Raw genomic sequence first — 24,644 nt, forward strand, 5'->3', positions numbered from 1 at the left:
AAAAAGGGGCCTTTTGTACGGCAAGCTGAAAAGCGCTGGAAAAGCCGACATCCTACAATTATACTTGACATAGTAACGAGCCCTTACGTAGTGGAATTCTGGTATTACGTATTCATTTGGGAATAGCCAGTTGGAACGGGAAATTAAATAGTAAATCCTCTTTGATGTGTCGTGTTTTATAACAAGCTTATAGAAACTTCGTAGAAAAAAAACCTTCATGAATAATAAATTTGGGAGAATTTTATATGAATAGAAATGTTAGGAATAAAATTTGAGATATAGCTATCATGCTATGCGTCCAAAAAAATGTGAAGTTTCTAATAAATAATGCATTTAATAATCGGCATGCGATTCTCTAAAACAAAGTTTTTTAAAGCTACTTTCAAAGGGATTTTTACTGATTAAAGGGCTTGCTAGTAGATTCCATCAATCTTTTTATTACTGCCATAAAGCAACTGTGTGTTCCGAATAATAGTTATAAAATATAATTATTATTGAATCATCGACCTGGTCGGGTACGTGGTGGCAGTCACGTTGTTATTTCCAAGTCGTTCCTTCACTAATAATGATCGTGGCTTCAACAAAAATGCGCTTGCGACGAAGGGCTCGACGAGTAAAATAACCCACAGACACAGCCCACTGAGTTTCTCGCCGGATCTTCTCAGTGGGTCGCGTTTCCGATAAGGTGGCTCGGCCGAACGGCTCTTGCTAGGGTTCGTGTTAGCAACGTCGTCAGGTTCAAGCCCCGTGAGCTCACCTACTAGTTAAGGTTACGCTGAAATAGCCTCTAAAGGCTATCAGCTTAAGTAGGAAAAAAATGCTTTGGCAAACTCCCACTTCCACGAGTTTCATGTTCACAGCCTCCTCTTTTGTCGGTAACTACGCCAAGTTATTGGAATTTTTTGACAGTTTCATACCCGTCTAGCAATGCTGTATTGAATCAAATCTGTCAAATACTATCAGCTTGGTCTTGTTTTTATTTAAGACCAAGTTCTTCGCTAGCCTACTCTATTATCTGTGGAGGATTCTTCGTCTCCATTTTAAAGGGGCTCCATTTTTAAGGCTCCATTTTTAAGGCTATCATCAGCGTATATTCTAAGCTCGGGAATTCATACACCAACAATTTTGACTCCTCCTTCGCATTCTTTTAGAGTTTTGAGCAAAGTGCATTTTACATTTAAGTATATGAGAAGATTGGTAATTTTTAGTTATAATTTGCATGTTCTTTTTAGTTTTTATTTTGTTCATATTGGCAACTACATTTTCTTAGAAAAAGGATGAATGTCAGTGATCGGTTTTTAGTACGATGTTACGAGCGCGCGCAGTGTTTTGAAATAATGATTTTGGTGTTAAAATCCACTAGTTTTCGCCCTAAAAGCCCACATATGTATGGATATGTTAAAGAGTATGAGAGATAATACACAGCCTTGTCTTACTCCTCTCCGAGACTGAAACCGCGTTATGTATCATGTAATTTTAATGAGTCACATGAGATATTGGCTCGTGCAACCCTGAACGGTCAACAACCACTGCAACACCATATCTATATTGCTTTATTTAGTAACTCGGACGAGTTTAATTGAATTTCACGAATTTTTCTTGTCAATTTTTATAAACTATTAATTATTATACACAATAAATACAATTATTTTAGGTTTATAAATTACCATAATACATTGAATCATGTCAATCTACTGTATTTTTAAAGGAATAGTTTTGTGGAAAGGCTTCAATGACGAAAGGAAAGATCTTCCACCGAGCCGGTGATATTTGCTCGGTAGACCGACGGTCCAAATGATGTTGTTCGGGACTTGTATATATGCAAGCTTATCTTGAAATTGTCGTAAGCAAGATTCAGGCATCTGTCAAATATCTTGTGTTGTATGATGGCTACCCGCCATAGTTTCTTCAACAAATGTCATAAGACATAAAAAAAAAATTAGCTCTATTTGTTATTTATCGTAGAAGCTAATTTTATACAACAAATTTTATATTTTTACCTCCTCCAAGACACACTTGTGAATATTTTTTTTCTTTTCTTTTTGTGACTTTGTATATATACAATATGTATGTATATGTATATATTTATTATCTTGAAGCAAAGTGCATTAAATACACCAATATCCGAAGGAGAAGTATAAGGAATAAGAAATAATGTTAACATCAAGCTTAAAGCTTAGTTTAAGGTATAAGGCGTATTGTGTAGTATATGTAAGGTATATTTAATTCGTAAATGGTATATTAAAAATATCTAGATCATTCTCGAATTCACAATAATTTGTTTTAGTGAAAAATTTACGTTTCAAAGAGATTGAATCAAATATTATACAGAAACATTATCATTAAGTTCAGATGACGTTATCAGACTGCCAACGTTGCTGAGAAATGAAATTTATGAATGACATTCACGTTTTATCACCAAGAAAATCTATTCTAACAGAGAAGCGTTAAACGGATATATATTATACATTCATAGGCTGATGTCAAATTTCTAATGTTACCGCAAATTGGCATTACACGTGAACAATCCGCTGTAAGCGTACCTGAGGTAAAAATAGGCAAAAATTTTCATGTTACTTATCTCTAAAAACTAAAGTTACACACACGGCTTAGGAAAAATTATAAGCGAAAAATACTAAAAAGGATATGTGGTGTCGTGGGACACCGGATAGGAACGAAGTTCCTTATTATAAAATTATTAATTTTAAGTTTTATTCGAGGTATAAAGATAATAAAACTGGAGGTTTCGCAACAACCCACGGTCTTTCCGTAATGTGCGAACTTATTGTGGTACACTTTATTCACGGTTGTTTGCATAAGACTTAGTGTATTGCGCAAACGAACACTCTGAGATCGTGGTCAATGAATGATAAAAAAATATGTTATTTTTTGTACGTTATTACAAACTTAAGTCGTAGGTACACTGTGTGCATTACTAATAAAAATCTTACGTTACGGACGTTTTTTCCCGGTTAGGGTGCCCTCCGCATCGTCCCATAAGGGACTTCGTTCCAAAAAAGACAAATATTAATGGTATTTTTAAAGACAAATAAGTCCTAATATGCTGTTACCGTGATATATCTTAAGACAGCAGAGATCGGCATGACGCGACAGAACGGCTGCCTCACCTCTCTAAACGGAACGCGACTGCTTTAAGGTAGAGATGAGCACCAACTCATGCAGACTAATAAATACACAATGTTCTATCATCGGTAACCTTTGAGTTAGCGGTGCGTATTACATGTATGGGCGTGTCAGATAGGTTAATAAAGGCAAGGTCAATAGGTAGCGTTCCGTTATTATTTTTATAGATATTTGATGCGCGAAATGCGTGCGTGACGTCGTTAAGCTGATAATATGTATAAACCATTTCTATTGTATTCTGGTGCTCACAAATCGGCAATATGACAAATAAACGTTTCATAGCTATATTTAGTATAATAGTTATAAACTGAAATGCAGAGGTTATAATTTTTTTTTAACTCTGAATAAATTTCCCTAGTTATACTAATTGAATCATTTGAATTTAGACCCTTCTAAAATTCAGAGAGTTTCTAGAACTAGAAATAAAACCAGTGATGCTTACAAATTAATTAATAAAAGAAATAGTCATACCTTTATACAATTTTTCGTAGAACCGGCTTGTCCTTTGTAAGGTATTCTGGAAAGATTAAAAATATTCAATTACAAAGGTTCGTTCATGTTTCGTACAGTATTTTATTTAAATATAAAAAGTAAAACAAGGGCGTTGTTCTCATATTTCGCATTCCCTTATTATATTCGGCTGTTATTTATTTTAATGATAAAAAACACGTTAATACATATAAACATAAAGAATGGAATTAAATTAATTATTGTACTTTTGTTGAAGGATACATTTTTCATTAAAGTCTCGTGTTTTATAATTTGTAGTGATTCTATACAATGGACAACAACACTAAACTATACCTATTTATTATTATTACTACTGGTAACTATTATTATTACTGGTGGTAGGACCTCTTATGAGTCCGCACGGGTAGGTACCACCAAGCAGTAATGCGTTTCGGTTTGAAGGGTGGGGCAGCCGTTGCAACTATACTAAGACCTTAGAACTTATATCTCAACGTGGGTGGCGCATTTACGTTATAGATGTCTATGGGCTCCAGTAACCACTTAACACCGGTGGGCTGTGAGCTCGTTCACTCATCTAAGCAATAATAATAATAAAACCTGTATATATTATGTCATGTTGTAGTGTCAAAAAATGCTTAGATCATTATGAGACATTTTTATATAATTTCTATATTAATAATCCACAATAATTATGCATTGCGTGTTGACCTATCATATTTAAAAAGTAATTAAATATGGTTAACAAATTAGTATATAGCACGAATTGTGTCAAGTTGGTTCAAAAAGCCAATGAATAACGAAATTAACTTACACAAAATAAACCGGTGAAAGACGTTATTAGAGGAAATTAATTAATTATTTTGTGAAATTTTAAGTCGTTTTTCATGGAACGATTTTCTGAATCAGTTTAAGGATTTTGATTATTTTTAACATTTATTATTTAAATTGCGTTCTGTGGTTTTTGAGAATTTAAAGCAGCTGTAAGTATGGTTGTTTTTCAATAATATAAACGAGGTGTGTTCAATCCAATCTGAGACGAATCGTCACATTCCGGACACAAACTCCGCGCTCATAACGCATCTCGCCCGCCATATTTGTCTACACATCCGGTCCCTTAGTAACCGTTAACCCAAATTAACGTTTTAATTAATTCATCACTGTATCACATTACCCATCCCGTCCGTAATGTTCTGTATTTAGGCATTAATGTATGTGCATCTCGTGTAGTAGGTACCCCGATTCTGGCGGTCGGATATTTCCCCCCTCTATATGAATTTTTAAGTCTCCGCGAGACCGCTTCAGCCGTGGCACCGAGAAATATATGCGTTATTGCGTTGGAAATTAGATTTATAACGCTGTAAAACGCACTACGGATTCAGTAGCTGAAACATTCAAAATTCCAGTAAATTTTGACGCATAAATTGTCATTACAAAGTTTTAATGCGTTCTCTGCGCGGTTTTGTTCGCGGTATGTAGTTTTTACGGTACCGTCGTTGACAGCCGTTCCACCACCTAGGTCGTGAATAGACAAAGTTGCTTATGGACATCAACAGCGCCAAGGGCATAGCTAAATCAAGTAGTTCAGTCAATAAAGGATTCATTCAAAGAAACATTTCTTTTAAGGATATAAAAATTGACCCAAATTTACGGACAGGCAACGTCTCGATAGGTCGATATCCTATTTTCTCGGAAAAGCCCTTACCTCGGATTATGTAAACAGCGTTACATAGGTAAATAAGCACGTGCGAAAAACACCGCCTTTTTCGCTCAAGCCCGATCGAATATTCATAAAATAACAACGAGAAAAAATCTCAAAAAGGGACGAAACGACCGCATTTTCGACTAATTGGGGGCAGTCAAGCACGTAAATAATTGGTAGAAGTAAAATTTTGAATGGCGCACACACGGCAGAAACAATGTTTTCGTCCGAGATATCAAGGTTACTAAAAAAACTTCGTGAGTATGTAAAATTTTGATTAATACAAGATCAATACATTTAGTTACCAACATTTTGTCGTACAACGTATCCGACAAATTAACGCATTGCAAGGTAACGTCCTCACTGGAAGTTGAAATAATAAAAAAGTGTTTTCAGCTTTTTGAAGTTATACTTCTTTAAGCGCGTTATGAAAATTTGATGAGAGTGAAATTTTACAATGCGCGCGCACCGTGACACAAAATTAACATAAATGAAGTTGCCTACTAAATCGCTCATTACAATACGACCGACGTAACTTGGCGAGTCTGAATATAGCCGCAGGTGAACTTTAGCGCATGTACACTTGTAAAAAAAAGTGTTATTAGTATTCATTTTTTAGTAATATAAATGACAAAATTATTATTTAATATAATTCATACTAAATATTATGAAATTATTAACGTTAAATATTTATTATAAATTACTTAATATAAAAAAAAAGTATAACTTCTTACGCGCATACATAAGTACACGCACCCTTTTTTTTGTTACCATTTCCCCGAGATTTCGTTTTTTATTGTTTAGATGGGAGTACGAGTATAAGGTCCACTTGTGGCTCACAATCCACCGGAGCCTGTATACATCTACGACATAAATACCGCCACCCACTTTGAAACATGAGTTCTAAGTCTCAGTTTTAAATTACAACAGTAGCCCCAACCAAAATAAATTACTGTTTAATGGCACAAAATGTCAGGGTGGTGGTAACTACCTGTGTGTGCTCACAAGCCGTCGTACCACCAGTAAAGACGTCCTGTCACCAGTAACCTTAAACACCATCACCATCTGTTTTAAAATATAAGAGCTTTTTTTTTTCTTTAAAAATTAATTAAAACCTGAGGACGAGGTATTTTAATAAGCAAACCTGACAAAACGAAACGCATTAAAACTTGGTGGCTGAAATAAGCGGGCCAGTACCGTTGCGAGCTCACAAGATGTCCTAACTCTAGAAAATTCCCGTTGGAGGTCGCAGTGGGCTGGTATAATTCTCAGAGAGCACTGCTGTCCGTTTTGAGGTTACTTCGCAAGTCGCCTTTTACAGTGTCAGTGGGAAGCTTTGGGACAATGCTATTCTAAAGCATCACATAGTCAAATAAGATACTCTACCATCAATTAACGTAAAGGTCTTTGTTGAGACATTACTTAGATAAATCCGAATTATGTAGGGAGGGGACGGCCGTGCGACTCATAACTAAACTAAAATTTCGGTATGGTTAGTAAATTTGAATTTATGGAGTCATTATTTCATGTCTCAACTTGGTTTTGTAAAATAAAGCCTGCGTATATTCAAAGAATGGCTTATTTAATGTTAATAGAGATGTATGTCACTGGACTGTTCTGGTTATCTCGAAGCGTATCTACCATTGACCTGCGTGGACAAGTGTCTTCAGAAATCATTGTCGAGAATTAGATAAGAGTATAGAACTAAAACGGGACTTTTATTACAATGTGATTGAGGTTTTATTATAAGCTGAGAAATTTGATAAAAAAAAAATCTCATATCAAAAACTCTTCATTTAAACAGACTTTAAACATGCTTTGTAAAACCCCTGTCTTATAATATTAAGAAGTTGCCACTTGTTTTCTTGTTCTGTTCTGTCCAGTAAAGATAATTACATATTTTTTTTGTGTCACTCCTTTCTTTCACTCTTTATGTATTTGTTAAAAAAAACTATGACTCAGATCATAATATTTGATTGAAGACAATTTTGTTGTATGTTGCAAAACCTTTTCCAAATTAAACTTTCTCTGATCACGTATGTGGATACTAAATGCAAGTAATATTGGTCTTCTTCTTAAACGTCCCCTTATCCCACATCATCGGGGGTCAGCGCAGCATTTATCTATTTCACTCAGGTCCATCATACGTCACCCTTTTCAATCATATCCACATTATGTTCATTATAATCACATCCATCAGGGTTTTTTTAGGACGCAACATCCTCACATTACGGCTAGCTTTCATACCCAGGATCTTTTTGGCCACATGATAAACCTCTCTTCGCATACTACGATTACCTTTCACTTTTATTTATATTTTCTCTGTCATTGGCGCTTCTTTCAGACTTCCCCTTAAATACTCATTTCTTAATTTACCTATTCTTGTTACTCCACACATGGATCTTAACATTCACATTTCTGCTTTATATATTATTTTTTCATCCATGTAATACACATCTATCTATTTATCTATGCAAGTAATATGGATCTATCTTATTAAATAAATAAATAATACGAGTATGACTATCGAGACGGATAAATGGTTGATACATAGAATTTTGACGCATTCCGATAGAGGCACCCGTCACGTGCGGACGTGCTCATCGTCCACTCGATCGCCCGGTCTTTGTTCGCCCGGCTTTTGTTAGCCCGGCCATTGTTCGCGCGGCCTGTGTTTGTGGTACATCTGCCGACTAAGTGCTCTTTCTGGAAGTTTTTATTTGTTTTGTTTCCTTTTGTTGTTTCTGTGTTCGTGGTACATCTGCCGACAAAGTGGTTTCCTGCAAGTATTTATTTGTTTTGTTTCTTTTCGTAATTTCTGTTTTGTTGTGCTTTTTCTTTGTCCTGTAGTAATCGCGCCGCATTGCCACCTGTGTTCAATAGAACCGCTCAGGTCCGAGAAGTTGGGGCCTCGCCGCAAGGCGAGTGTTTTCAAGACCCGGGGCCGCCCCACCTGGGTACTCAGCGATCATGGACGCTGTATTCGCGGAATTCCTCCGACTTCGCCACCCACAGCTCGCCTCGGAGTTTTTGGCCTTCAAGGCCAATCACACTGCGAGCCCTCTCGAGGACTCCGCCGCGCTCGCTGCTCCTGCGTCGCCTGTACCTGCGTGCAGAGCTTCTGCATTGAGCACCGCAGCCTCTGTCGTGCCTGCCGCTCCCGTGTCGCCTATACTGGCGAGAAAAGCTGCTGCGTCGTCCGCCGTGACCATCGTTTCAGCTGAGCGATCATCCGCGGCCTCCGTCGCGCCCTCTAAAACACCTACACTTGCTCGTAGGTCGCCTGCACCCGCCTCCTCGTGCTCCGACTCTGACTCGGACATGGAGGTCGACCTCGCCCCCGCCTCATCGACGGATGGATTCACCCTGGTACAGAAGGGTAAGAAGCGTGCCGCGGAGTCTCGAGCTCCCGCGGCCGCTAAAATTAGCAAAGCCGTGAACGCGTCGCGCCCCCGCCCTCAGACTCCCGTTGCGCCCCCAGCCCGTGCCACTCCGTCGCCGCGTCCGGTGGCACAAAATAAAACCCAGACCCCTCCCCCGGTTATCCTTCAGGAGAAGGCAGCTTGGGATCGAGTTTGCCTGGCCCTTAAGGCCAAAAATATAAATTTCACGAATGCCCGTAACCTCGCGAACGGCATTCAAATTAAGGTTCAAACACCCGACGACCATAGGGCCCTCTCTTCTTACCTCCGTAAGGAGCGTATAAGTTTCCATACGTATACGCTCCAGGAGGAGCGCGAACTCCGCGTTGTAATACGCGGAATCCCTAAAGAGTTAGATGTAGAGCTCGTAAAAGCCGACCTGTTAGAACAAGGCCTACCAGTGAATTCTGTGCACCGTATGCACACCGGTCGCGGTAGGGAGCCATATAATATGGTTCTAGTCGCTCTCCAGCCTACTCCCGAGGGTAAGAAAATCTTTAACACACAGACCGTCTGTAGGCTCTCTGGTATCGCTGTCGAAGCCCCCCATAAAAAAGGCACTCCTAGCCAGTGCCATAACTGTCAATTGTACGGGCACTCTTCCCGTAACTGTCACGCGCGCCCCCGATGTGTTAAGTGTTTGGGCGATCACGCCACGGCCCTCTGCGCTCGCGACCAAAAAACCGCGACGGAACCGCCTAGCTGCGTCCTGTGTCGAACACAGGGTCACCCCGCGAATTACCGTGGTTGCCCCCGAGCCCCTAAAATAAATCGCCGCGTCGCCCGCCAAAACCGCCTCCGAGCTTCCGGCCCAGACATCAAAGCCTCGGCACCCTCTGCGTCGCAGGCTAAGCCAGCGTTCGTTCCGGCGGCGGTGCCCAGTGTCTCGGCCTGGGCAAAACCGCTGCCGTACACGAACACGGCTACAACTCCCTCCTCCGCGATTCGTCCCGCCCCCGCGACTCGTCCCTCTCCCGCGACTTGCCCTCCGACCGCGTCCGACAATCTCGCTTTAGCGATCGACTTCTTTCAGTCGATCAACTTTGAGCGCGTTAACGCTTTGGGCGACGCCATTCGCGCTGCCTCCACTGCACAACACTTTATCGCCGTTGTGCAGGAATACGCCGACGTATACGCGTCATTAAATACGTACGTCCTCCCCTCACTCCGCCGGTAATCAATGGCGTATATAAGTAGAATAAAGCCCCTATCCGTAACGATAGGATTTTTTAACGCTTACGGTCTCGCAAATCAACGTGATCAGGTTTCTGACTTTTTGCGTGACCACCAAATTGATATCTTTTTAGTGCAGGAGACCCTACTTAAGCCCGCGCGCCGTGACCCTAAAATCGCGAACTATAACATGGTCAGGAACGACAGGCTCTCTGCCCGTGGTGGTGGTACCGTCATTTACTATAGAAGAGCCCTGCATTGCGTCCCGCTCGATCCTCCCGCGCTCGCTAATATCGAAGCATCAGTGTGCCGAATCTCACTGACGGGACACGCGCCGATCGTTATCGCGTCCGTTTATCTTCCACCGGATAAGATCGTTCTAAGCAGTGATATCGAGGCGCTGCTCGGTATGGGGAGCTCTGTCATTCTGGCCGGCGACCTAAATTGTAAACACATCAGGTGGAACTCACACACCACAACCCCGAATGGCAGGCGGCTTGACGCGTTAGTCGATGATCTCGCCTTCGATATCGTCGCTCCGCTAACCCCGACTCACTACCCGCTAAATATCGCGCATCGCCCGGATATACTCGACATAGCGTTATTAAAAAACGTAACTCTGCGCTTACACTCGATCGAAGTAGTTTCAGAGTTAGATTCAGACCACCGTCCCGTCGTTATAAAGCTCGGTCGCGCTCCCGATTCCGTTCCCGTCACGAGGACTGTGGTGGATTGGCACACGCTGGGCATCAGCCTGGCTGAATCTGATCCACCATCGCTTCCGTTTAGTCCGGACTCTATCCCGTCTCCTCAGGATACCGCTGAAGCCATAGACATCGTAACGTCACACATCACCTCGACATTAGATAGGTCATCGAAGCAAGTTGTAGCGGAGGACTTCCTTCACTGCTTCAAATTGCCCGACGATATTAGGGAACTCCTTAGAGCTAAGAACGCCTCGATCCGTGCGTACGATAGGTATCCTACCGCGGAAAATCGTATTCGAATGCGTGCCCTACAACGCGACGTAAAGTCTCGCATCACCAAAGTCCGAGATGCCAGATGGTCTGATTTCTTAGAAGGACTCGCGCCCTCTCAAAGGTCTTACTACCGCTTAGCTCGTACTCTCAAATCGGATACGGTAGTAACTATGCCCCCCCTCGTAGGCCCCTCAGGCCGACTCGCGGCGTTCGATGATGACGAAAAAGCAGAGCTGCTGGCCGATACATTGCAAACCCAGTGCACGCCCAGCACTCAATCCGTGGACCCTGTTCATGTAGAATTAGTAGACAGTGAGGTAGAACGCAGAGCCTCCTTGCCACCCTCTGATGCGTTACCACCCGTCACCCCGATGGAAGTTAAAGACTTGATCAAAGACCTACGTCCTCGCAAGGCTCCCGGTTCCGACGGTATATCCAACCGCGTTATTAAACTTCTACCCGTCCAACTCATCGTGATGTTGGCATCTATTTTCAATGCCGCTATGGCGAACTGTATCTTTCCCGCGGTGTGGAAAGAAGCGAACGTTATCGGCATACATAAACCCGGTAAACCAAAAAATCATCCGACGAGCTACCGCCCGATTAGCCTCCTCATGTCTCTAGGCAAACTGTATGAGCGTCTGCTCTACAAACGCCTCAGAGACTTCGTCTCATCCAAGGGCATTCTTATCGATGAACAATTCGGATTCCGTACAAATCACTCATGCGTTCAACAGGTGCACCGCCTCACGGAGCACATTCTTGTGGGGCTTAATCGACCAAAACCGTTATACACGGGAGCTCTCTTCTTCGACGTCGCAAAAGCGTTCGACAAAGTCTGGCACAATGGTTTGATTTTCAAACTATTCAACATGGGCGTGCCGGATAGTCTCGTGCTCATCATACGGGACTTCTTGTCGAACCGCTCTTTTCGATATCGAGTCGAGGGAACCCGCTCCTCCCCACGACCTCTCACAGCTGGAGTCCCGCAAGGCTCTGTCCTCTCACCCCTCCTATTTAGCTTATTCGTCAACGATATTCCCCGGTCGCCGCCGACCCATTTAGCTTTATTCGCCGACGACACGACTGTTTACTATTCTAGTAGAAATAAGTCCCTAATCGCGAAGAAGCTTCAGAGCGCAGCCCTAGCCCTAGGACAGTGGTTCCGAAAATGGCGCATAGACATCAACCCAGCGAAAAGTACTGCGGTGCTATTTCAGAGGGGAAGCTCCACACGGATTTCCTCCCGGATTAGGAGGAGGAATCTCACACCCCCGATTACTCTCTTTAGACAACCCATACCCTGGGCCAGGAAGGTCAAGTACCTGGGCGTTACCCTGGATGCATCGATGACATTCCGCCCGCATATAAAATCAGTCCGTGACCGTGCCGCGTTTATTCTCGGTAGACTCTACCCCATGATCTGTAAGCGGAGTAAAATGTCCCTTCGGAACAAGGTGACACTTTACAAAACTTGCATAAGGCCCGTCATGACTTACGCGAGTGTGGTGTTCGCTCACGCGGCCCGCACACACATAGACACCCTCCAATCCCTACAATCCCGCTTTTGCAGGTTAGCTGTCGGGGCTCCGTGGTTCGTGAGGAACGTTGACCTACACGACGACCTGGGCCTCGAATCAATTCGGAAATACATGAAGTCAGCGTCGGAACGATACTTCGATAAGGCTATGCGTCATGATAATCGCCTTATCGTTGCCGCCGCTGACTACTCCCCGAATCCTGATCATGCAGGAGCCAGTCACCGTCGGCGCCCTAGACACGTCCTTACGGATCCATCAGATCCAATAACCTTTGCATTAGATGCCTTCAGCTCTAATACTAGGGGCAGGCTTAGGGACCCCGGTAACCGTACTCGTCGAACTCGACAAAGAGGTCGACGTGCAACCTAACCCATGCATCAGCCCGCTGAGTTTCTCGCCGGATCTTCTCAGCGGGTCGCGATTCCGATCCGGTAGTAGATTCATTCGCGAAACAATTGCTCTTGAGTTGTTAGGTCTCCTTCGGAGGCGCTCGGGCAGTTGTTAGCAAATCCCACCCCTCTTGGCTGAGCCTTTGCTCGCCCACCTGTCCTGGTGAAACTGGAAAGGCCTTCGGGCCACCAGTAAACTTTCAATCATAAAAAAAAAAAAAAAAAAAAAAAAAAAAAGAATTTTGACGAAACCATTACATTATGCTTCGTTTATATTTCGTCTCTGTTTACGATGCTTTTTGGTCCAGACATAGACGACGACCTTTTGCCATCAACCCTAATGCAATATAGTTGTGAGTACACTGTCCTTACGAAACGACCCGTCCTTCGCTAAAAATAAATATATGTAAAACTTACCTTACTTTAGATTTAGTTTTTAGATATTAGATATCTTTTTTAGATTTAGATTAAGTGAGGTTACAAGGTTACAAGCACCTTCCGTGGGTGTCAAATTTGGCTAAGGGATTCATCGGAGGATGGGCAGCGTTTTCTGTAATTGCCAACTGGCATTTTCTAGTAGTAGAACGTATTGTCAGCTGGCACGGAGAGCCACCGTCACTAATTCTGACGTAAATTTGTCGGTTCGATTGGTTGTTCCGGTTTAAAGGATTATAATTAGAGCTTACTATATGCCCTATCACCGGTAGCAAATATCATTATCATTTGCGGACAAAAGTCCACTGCTGGACATAGGTTTTTTCGGAAGAACTAAGAACTAAGAACGGGGCGGGGTATACGAGACTGGACGGTCCGCAGATGATAGCGAACCGCAGGCTTAAGGGTAGTATTTAGGGCCTCACTTACTAATTCCTCTGTACTCTCATCCAAGCGTCCGATTCCCCCCGAACGCTCCACAGAAGGATCCCTGCTAATTTCAAGGTTAGCACTACAATCAGACGAGCCCGCAGTTCCCAAGAACGCCGATCGACGGAGTCTTCGAGTATTTAAGGGAGAGAAATGTTTAAATTTACTTATGAGACTCACAAAATTTTGTAGTATATTCATTATTAAAATTCATAAATTGATTAAGTTCAAAATGAAAAGGAACTTGACATGAATGTTATTTTACAAGGGAGCTGTAACTCCAAAGTCAGCCAAGGGTAAATATAATTTTACGTCAAATGTTTATTCATTTAGACTTCTCATTGAAAAAGGGTATTCTTGAATAAATTTTATCGTGATCCCTCAATACCATCCTTTTGCCGTTTGGGTCGAACCCCCGTATTTTAGTCAGTCAAAATTGAAAACCCAGAACGCTTTTCGCATACAAAGTACTGTGTCTATTCATCTTAATTATATGAATTGTTGTTTAAACAAGAGATATTAGTTTGTTAACGATATTAGATTTACTTGAAGCTTCAATTATTTAATTATGTATAAGTAAAAGTGAATCATTATTCTACGTATAACGATCAGTTTTGAAGTGAAGTAACTCAGTCCTTGTAGGATTGTACATATATCATTGTTTATAGAGAAACTGGAATGTGATTTCAATATGTGATTATTTATCATTGAACTATACGTGTAATAACCATACAAAGATAAAGTAATTAATTTTTTTATATTTTTTCATAATTTACTCTTAAAGACTTAATGATTTGTCGTTAGCGACTAGTAACTTTGAATATGTGAAAAATATGAACTATATATGTGAAATATTTAAAAATATGAACTAGTGTGTCAAAAGTTTTTTTTAAGCCTATCCTCACAAAACACACCAGGATTTACGAGGGATAATTGTGATTAAAAATGGATTTCTTTCTAAAGAAAAGTAAGCTGTGCAGAATATCGAAATACCGTGAAATTTGTCTTTATTTGCTTTGGGAAGACACTCTTTTGGCGCACCCCTCGGTATTGAACCCCATAGACGGCGAAAACTGAAACTGGGACATAATGTCGAAATGTTCAATGTTGAACGTCATTGTAAAAAAAGTGTCAGCGGGCGACGTCCGCCATGACACTTTTTCTCTTTAAAATCCAGCCATCAAGAGAGACGCAGTGTTTTTATATATTTTTTGTATTAAGAATTTAATTTGTTGCTCTTCGCGGCTGAAAAAAGCAACACCGGCTGGAAAACGCAACAGCGGCTGGAAAACGCAACATTATTACTATGTATAATAACTGTACTTCCTATAAAATGAGAACGCATGACGTTGAAAGGGCCTATACTGTAATGCCTCAGCTATTCAAGTGTCAATTGGCCATGCAGCGATTTTAAATATTAGTAATTAGCGGACCCGGCAGACTTCGTAATGCATTATACATCAAAGGAAAAACAAAATTGGTATTTTTATTTAATTCGTAGCATTTTCATATTTATCTACCTTTTAAGCCTTCTCTGGACTACCACAAATAATTCAAGACCAAAATTAGCCACTTCGGTCCAGCCGTTCTCGAGTTTTTGCGAGACTAACGAACAGCAATTCATTTTTATACATATAGACTAGCCGACCCGGCAGACTTCGTAGTGCCTCAATCGATAAATAAAAGACTTTTGTATAAAATAAACTTAAAACAAATAAAAGGAATCCGTCCAACGGGGGACACATCAAAGGGAAAACAAAATTGTTATTTTTATTTAATTTCATATTTATCTACCTTTTAAACCTTCTCTGGACTTCTACAAATAATTCAAGAACAAAATTACCCAAATCGGTCCAGCCGTTCTCGAGTTTTAGCGAGACTAACGAACAGCAATTGATTCTCATTAAAATCCTGAAACTCTTTTTAATAACGTTTTACTATAGCCAGTTTATTGGTAAACCTAGCGACCCGCCCTCGCTTCGCTTCGGAAACATTAAAACACACATGAAACCAAAAAAAAAATGAAAAAAAAATTAAAAAAAGTAGCCTATGTTCATCAGGGACAATGTCGGCTTCTAATGGAAAAAGAATTTTTCAAATCGGTCCAGTAGTTTCGGAGCCTATTCGAAACAAACAAACAAACAAATCTTTCCTCTTTATAATATTAGTATAGATATAGATGAAAGTTATCGAGACTTGGTTTCGAGAAGTGCAAACAATGTGTTTTCAACAGGGAATCATTGTATCAGAAGCTTCATCGCAAACAAGAGTGGAACAAAGCGTTCGAAAGCTTCAAGCGTTGGCAACAATGTTTGTTCCCGTGATTGGTTTCAAAGATTAACGCGATCCGAACGAGGTTGTGATCGACGCGGATGCTGTTTACAAGATAAGACCTTCAACTCTAGCGAGTTTGTAAGATCATTGGATAACAAATATTTTGTAAAATATATTCTATACTTTATAGATTAGTTTTCTCGGTCAATTGTTTTAGGTTCTAAAAATTTTCGTTCGTTTAGAAGAGCTACACACGCGCACATAATTTTAAAAATTCAGGATTAGTATTTTATTTAACAGGCTCATATACGAATCATATGGAAAAGCTGATGGTAACAGGCAAGGTATGCGGAAGAAGGCACAGAGGCAGAAATCCAATGCGCTGATCGGACCAAATACGCTCCACTCTCAATACCTCCACGTTGCTATCCACACAGCCGAGGACAGGCAGGAATGGCGCAAGCTGATGCAGGAGAAAGATATTAGAGGAGGCCACGACCCTCAGCACTGAGGATTATCGACGTAAGGAGGAGGGGGATATACGAATTATGGCAAATCCTTTTCGAGAGTCGTAAATACAGTTCAAATTATGTTTTTTGGGTGGTAAAGACAAAGGAAGATTTTTCACCAAGTGGTTGATATTTTACCGGTAGGCCCACTGTCGATAATGCTGTTGTTCGGAATTGTTTATTGTTAAGCTTATCTTGAAAATGTCGTTAGCGAGTTTCATATATCTGTTGGATATCTATCTTGTTTTCTATGACGGTTACCGCCTAGTTTAATTTTGTTTGGACTAGACTGGATTGGAATGGAATTGGCCCAAAAATGTGTAATTCGTCAATATTAATTACGTTTAACTGTTTCCAAAAAAAAAAAAAATTAGAATAATTATGTTAGCTATGTATTTTTAGTGATAAGTATTATGGTCATAAACATGATATATTCCAAACCTTTGCATTTTTAAATTTTTCTTCTAAAAATCAACACATACATAAGTTTCCATTAATATTTTCTGAATTTTTTTTGACTGTATTAAAAAAGTACATTTTTTACAAAATATGAGAGTACGTATTCAAGGAATAAGCCCAAAAACTAAATATCCCATTAATTTTCATCTACACTCGGTTGTGGCCCAACGTCGTACCTGTATTTCGTAGAAAGAAGCCGAGGGGTAAAATCGATCGATATTCGATAAAGCTTATAATTCGACGCTTCGTATATGTGACGCAATTCAGTTGAAATGACGCGGGAGCGGGTGTTTATATTTGGGGAAACTAATTTAGATTTTTTTTTTCTTTTTTTTTTTATTGCCTTTGTAGGCAGACGAGCGTACGGCCCACCTGATGGTAAGTGGTTACCGTCACCCATGGACTTCAGCAATGCCAGGAGCAGAGCCAAGCCGCTGCCTACTGCTAGCCAAGCCGCTGCCTACTGCTATTATTTCGTTTTTGGAATTATGGCTTATGTAACAGTCTAGTGTATTAACTGCGTTACCTCACTGTAATTTACGCTAAGGCCATTTGAACAAAACATAATTGAATGGCTGTGATACGTTGCTGAAAGTAATTAAAGGTCAATTAACAAGTACTTTTTTGTTACTCTGGGAATGCGTCAGTTGTGAACGTACTTTACGCTTCACCAGTACAAAGTAAAATATTATGTTTTCAGTTTCAAGTTTTCTTTTCACTAATAAAAGCATCCGAAGAAATAAGCACGCCCATAGCCCGCCCTCATAGCAATCGGGTAGTCTGACGGCGGCGTTTTCAAACAATAAAATACAAACATGCTCTTGGGTTTTTTTTTTAAAATGACTAGTTTCATGAAATGTATTCAATAAACGTAAAAAAATCACAATTAATAAATATTTGGTAGTATGGCTTATTCTGGCGATGTCTTTTAATATATCAAAATAAAAATTTTATACATGTGTTTGATCGTATTCTAATTAAAACGTTTTCGCGCCTCATTTATCCAAACGAGTCGAACCTTTAAATCTTTAATGATGGCGTTTCAGGGTAAACACAGATAGGCGTATTTTATAAAATTGACTATGGGCTCTGGGAAACATGACCGTATTCACTAATACAAATCAAAGACAAGTTTACAAAAGTCTCTCTCGATTTAAATTTATCGATGACGCTACTAAGTTGTTTTTGTTTTACGGTAGACTCTTATAGCTATTAAGTCTTGTGGTAAACGACAAAGAAACATTACAAAAACACACTTCTTCTTTTTTCTCCACCTTATCCCACTAGGTGGGGTTGGCACAGCTAATTTTTCTCTTCCATTCTCTTCTATCAGCCGTCGTCTCAACACTCACTCCTCTCTCTCTCATATCGTCATTCACACACTCCATCCATGTCTTTTTCGGTTGACCTCTTCCCCCTCTACCTTGCACTACCATTTCCATACATCTCCTAGTCACATGCATCTTCTCTCTACGTCATTACAAAACATTACAAAAACACACGCGGTACACATATTGAAAGCCTCCTTACTATAAAAGATACGAAACGTCAGAATGACCAGTAGTTGATAACATCAATAATTTCTACGACTTAATCCCGAATTTATTACTTTCATTTTATATTTTCCGACGCGGTCAGGCTTAGTTCGCAGTCTTCGTGGTCACGGATTAATGTCGTTGTTTAGTTAATTGACTTGGCGAAAATCGTAGATGATACAATGTAAATTCTAAATACATCGATCTCTGTGATTCTTTTGGTGCCTTCTACTAAAGATTTTGGCGATCATCAGACCTAAGCCAGCGCTTTCCACTGTGACAAATGTGTGCGAGTTTTATATTTATTTAACTTTATGCACAAGAGTATAATGTCGGACTTAATGCTTAAGGCCTAATGATTTCTTAATAAAAAAAAATCTCTACTTTACACATAACATATCATTACATACACATTACAGATGCCATATCGTATATAGCACCGCATTTAAATAATTTACACATATATACATTTCTATGAATTGCTGTTCGGTAGTCTCGCTGAAACTCGAGAACGGCTGGACCGATTTGGCTAATTTTGGTCTTGAATTATTTGTGGAAGTCCAGAGAAGGTTTAAAAGGTAGAGAAATATGAAAATGCTAGGAATTAAATAAAAATAATAATTTAGTTTTTCCTTTGATGTGTCCCCCGTCGGACGGATTTCTTTTGTCTTTTATTTATCGATTGAGGCACTACGAAGTCTGCCGGGTCAGCTAGTTTATAATAAAAAAATGTAAATTGATTTATTTTTTATGTTTTGTCCTACCTATTGCTATTAGCCTCGAGGGGTTATGCTAGCTTCACGGAACGTGTAGGTGAGTTCACGGAGCTCAGCCTCAGAGACTTTACTAAAATCTGCCCTAGCAAAGGCAGTGCTTCGATAAATCTATCAATGTCTTTGAAACGCGACCCACTGAGACGATCCAGCGAGAAACTCAGGGGGCGTATTTTACTTGTAATGATTAAGTGATAGTACACACATTCAATCGGTAATCACAAGGCTTCTAAGAGGTCATTTTTTTTCCCAAACTACAATTAATAGGCCAAGGGCGGTACAATTGTTTTTCACATAGATAATAAAGCCTAAAAATAATTGCTAATTGATTTTTCGTAGAACGTATCATTATTGTCTGCACGAATTGGGAGCTAGAAACTCCAGAAACACTGTAGCCAATTATCTACATTCAAACATCGACTTAACTTATAAAACCTTGAAGCACTGTTTTAAAAACGCTTTTTTTTACGATCTCTTTTTATTTTTTTTATTTTTTTTGTAAAACACCATTTCTGTTTTGTTTAATAGAAACTGTTATAAAAAGTTTACGAAAGAAGAAAAAAAAATCTTTTGAAATGAGAAAAACTTGAACCGTATCTTCAGACAATATTTTATTCTCTAGGACCATCCAATTATGCTAAGAGCTCAGTTTCAATGAAAGATATCGATTAACGAAACTCTTTGCAAACTGAGATATTTTTAAAGAACTAGAATCGATATTTAAAATTAAATCGTTTTTCGAAATCGTAAAACCTTTGATGCTCTAAATTTTTAAATATCAATATTAATATCATATAAATCATATTAATATAAATATCAATATATCAATATTTAAATATCAATTTTTACTGGTGGCAGGACCTCTTGTGAGTCCGCGCGGGTACGTACCACCGCCCTGCCTATTTCTGCCGTGAAGCAGTAATGCGTTTCGGTTCGAAGGGTGGGGTAGCCGTTGTAACTATACTGAGATCTTAGAACTTATATCTCAAGGTGCGTGGCGTATTTACGTCGTAGATGTCCATGGGCTCCAGTAACCACTTAACATCAGGTGGGCTGTGAGCTCGTCCACCCATCTAAGCAATAAAAAAAAAATCGTCTGGAATAAAAGCCATCACTTATCGCTATACCAGCTTCACGAAGTTGCAACGACAGACTTGTTATCTGGACTTTGTTCTCGACATTGTTCGAAGTTTTCGAAATTCCAGTGACACAGCGCTGTTCCAACTGCAGTCTGATCGTTGTCTAGATTATTCAAGTAATATTTTACACTGACTCTTCGAGTTAGAGAACCTAATTTAACTTTGGAGATCTGAAGAATCGATTGTCGCCTTAAATAGCAATATGTTGAAGTTTTTGAAATCAACGGACAGCATTGCATAATGCCATCCAATTTCCCGATATACAATCGTACGTAATTGAACAAAGCATATAACAACTAGATCAGTAAAGAGATGTGCAACGAAAATTACATATTTTTTAAAAACCTATTCTTAATCTTGTTACGATTTTTACTTACTTCTTGGACGTATGCCCTGAACGGTGGCTCCGGCTTGACTGAGCACGAAAGGCGACAAAAAGCTGACTACCCACCGTCTCCTTTCTTCCGCAAAGCAATTTTTCCACTACGACAAATGTCGACACGTAGTGTGTGACTCACGAAGGCATCCGCATTTTACGGATGCAAGACAATTTTATTAACTGCCAATAAGCCGTCCGTTGCTTGAGCTAGAGCTAGCTAGCGCTGAGCTAGAGCTGATAAACTCTATAATTTTATTTATTTCCTTCCAGTTTTGTGGATATGTGCTGAGTGGGTGGATACAACGATACCTTAGAATTACTCATCGAAGCGTAAACATGCGTGTTTAGTAGAAGAGTAATGGGTGGTTCTGATATCCGTGAAGCGTGTCAAACTTTGTCAACTAATCGTTGTGTATGAATGGAAACGCAAGCCTGTATCGTCTTGTCACGTTCGATGTAGGTATACGTGTGAAACGTAATGTTGTTTAATCTTTGAACCGTCACCTGTGCTCTCCTGGGCTCCGTTAAACATGATGGATAGATAATTCTTGTCAAGGGATTCGCCTTGTGCTCTTTATGTGTATTTGAGCCCCAATCACTAATGGCTTTTATCTACGATCAACTGTTGATCGAAGGTTTTTATGCTTGCAACATGGAAGTGTTTTTTTGGTGTAATGTTTGTCAATCGCATATTCATTTATTTAATTATTATTATTATTTATTTAAATCTTATTAATTACATAATATCTATAAAAAAGATATTAAAAATACAATTTTTAAAAAACACTATATAAAAATAGATTGCCGCTGATGGCGGTGTCACCAGTGGCCAGAACTCCAGAGTGAGAAACCTCCTCACAATGCGTGCAGTATCGAGGATAGCTGCTTTCTGTATTAGGCCCTTAACCCAGCTGGATAACGAAAGTTTCTTAAGATGTTGATCGAAACTTTTCGCCATCAAGCCGTGTACCGACACAACTATTGGAACAATGATGGTTGAATCAACATGCCACATGGCGGTAGTCTCGTGGGCCAGGTCTAAATATTTTATTAATTTGTCCTTATTTATTTATTATTATTATTAAGCTTTACATTGCGTGGGCGGAAACTCATGCTAAGCAGTGGGTTATAGTATTTCATTTCAGGATTCGAACTATTTCCATATTGAATTCCGTCAGGTCAGGTCAGGTCAAAATAGGTTCAGTAACTTGATCGTGAAAATATAACAGACAGACAGAGCTATTTTCGTATTAATGATAATAACAGCTATGTAAATTATAAACTCTGATACTATAAAGGTTAATTCTAAAAATTAGTTGCATGAAAATCTGTTCAGTAATTCTGGTGATGTGCGTGGTAAAACAAACAGCTATACAGACAAGAACTTTAAAATGCTGGTTTAAGTTCTATTACTTTCTTTGGATAATCCCTATTATTTTTATATTTTTTCTCGAATGTTCATATATAAACGATTAAAGAGATAAATAGTAAAATTATTGAATCAATATTGAGTTTTATTTACCAATGAAATAGTTTACAAAAGAAAATAAAATGACTCAAGTGTTATATTTCAAATGTACTAGTCGAACTAGATACGCTCTATTCTCAACACCGCAGTCCACGATGCCATCTGCGCATCCGAGGATAGGCAGAGCTGGCAGAAGATAATCCAGAAGAAAGTTACTACGGTGGGCCACGACCCTCTCAGCATTGAGGATTATCGACGTAAGTAGGAGATTTTATGACATCCTCACAAAAATATAACAGTTTATTTTCATTCAAAGACGTGATAATATTCAGGTTGACTGATTCTTCGTTGCTAGCGGCATGGATCGAATACTTTCAATTACAGCGAAATGTTTTTTTTTAAATACGTTTGTAATAATGTTTTTAAGTCGTCGTGGCCTAAAGGATAAGACGTCCGGTGCGTTCGTATGAAGCGATGCACCAGTGTTCGAATCCCGCAGGCGGGTACCAATTTTTCTAACGAAATACGTACTCAACAAAATTTGTTTAATGTCCACGATTGACTTCCACGGTGAAGGAATAACATCGTGTAATAAAAATGAAACCCGCAAAATTATAATTTGCGTAATTATTGGTGGTAGGACCTCTTGTGAGTCCGCACGGGTAGATGCCACCGCCCCGCCTATTTCTGCCGTGAAGCAGTAATGCGTTTCGGTTTGAAGGGCGGGGCAGCCGCTGTAACTATACTGAGACCTTAGAACTTATATCTCGAGGTGGGTGGCGCATTTACGTTCTAGATGTCTATGGGCTCCATTAACCACTTAACATCAGGTGGGCTGTGAGCTCGTCCATCTATATAAGCAATAAAAAATAAAATAAAAAACCGTCTTATGAGAAGATTGCTTCATTTATCTACTGCTCTACCTCTCTTATTCTTGTGATGTTTCCGGCATCCATTAAAGTAAAAAAGAAATTCAGGCTTACAATATGAAATGTTTATTGTATTTGAAACTGATATTCGGAAGTCGTGTTCGTAAAGATAAAATACCCGATGTACGCATATCAAGCGATGCGCTTATACCGGTATTCAAATCCTGCGGGCGGGTAGTAATTTTACTAAGGGAATACGTATTTGCATTAATCCTCAACATAAGCGCTATAAATACCGTTATAGAAATAACTCAAAACTTTTCCATTACAAAGGTTGTATGCAAAAAAAAGACGTGGTACTCGGGGACTGCCGCGGTAAAGCTATTGCAAAGCATTTTTTATCAACTTATGCAATTACAATTAGACAATAATAATTTAATATTAAAACAATAATAAAAATAACACCACGCTATATTTATAAACATTAACAAAAGCAAAATACTAACTGTCCCCTTCACACTCATAAGCTACAGCGCGTGAGAGAGAGATGGGCAGACTTTTCATGATGCTCATGCAGTGCGACGTCACGCCGCGCGCTTATTCACAAACACTAAACCAGTGCAACGTGTGAATGTGTTGAACGCTAGCTACATAGTAGGCGTAGTGGGGTGTCAGGTTATTTTCGTTACGGAATTTCTTGATTCAGTAGCCGCGCTCAAAACCCGCTAGAAGCTATGCAATAGCTTAAAAATGCACAGTGACATTATGTTAGATGTGCAGCGATAATTAATTCAACGACAAACAAAAAAAGTGACGAGATATTTTTAATTTATATCTCAGAGAAAGTTCTGAAATAAGCCATTAGTTTCCAACGGGAGACGTGCTCAGCATTAGAGCTTTGGTCACAAACGAATAACGAGCTTACAAACTTTTATATCGCACTTCTAATTTATGTTCAAAAGAAAATAACGGTGAATTGTGAAACTGAAATGTTCAGCTTTGTAATTAACATTAGCATATTAATAAAACCAAGTGAATAATGTATTTTAATTCTCCGAGAAATGTTTGAGTAGTCCTATTTTATTTGTGTTTTTTTTTCTGATTACGGGGCTATGATAATTGAAGGTATTGATTACGAATTGCTCAAAAGATTGACCTTGATTTGACCTTAATAATAAAGAAGGTCCTTTTATATTTCTTTAATGGCCTCACTAGACGGCGACCATCATTGTCATCCATCTTGAAATACGGGGGGGATTCCCTAATTTAATAGTACAGTGACTGTCCTACCATTCAAATCGGAGGAGACGACTACTCCGTGGCAGGAATAAAGAGGATTCTGGTACGCTTGTACCTCATAATGCGGTTCACCACATTTTTTTTTTTTTTCCTACCTATGCTGATAGCCTTGAGAGGCTATTTCAGCTTCGCCCTAACGTTAGTAGGTGAGCTCGCGGGGCTCAACCGGAGAGTTGCTAACACTGACCCTAGCAAGAGCAGTGCTTCGCAGAATCTACCACCGGATCGGAAACGCGACCCACTGAGAAGATCCGGCG

At 39.7% G+C, this 24,644-nt stretch overlaps 1 protein-coding gene across 2 annotated transcripts in view; it reads right to left on the minus strand.

Annotated features, from left to right (window-relative positions):
• The window catches only part of LOC101738626 (leucine-rich repeat-containing protein let-4), a 159,271-nt gene that overhangs the window by 78,924 nt on the left and 55,703 nt on the right, over positions 1 to 24,644 (minus strand). For both annotated transcript variants that reach the window (XM_038013236.2, XM_038013238.2), the window contains exon 2: positions 3,616 to 3,661. The gene's annotated coding sequence lies outside the window, so the exon portion shown is untranslated. The remainder of the gene's footprint in view (positions 1 to 3,615; positions 3,662 to 24,644) is intronic.

Source organism: Bombyx mori, chromosome 10 (assembly GCF_030269925.1).
Source record: "Bombyx mori chromosome 10, ASM3026992v2".
NCBI lineage: Eukaryota > Metazoa > Arthropoda > Insecta > Lepidoptera > Bombycidae > Bombyx > Bombyx mori.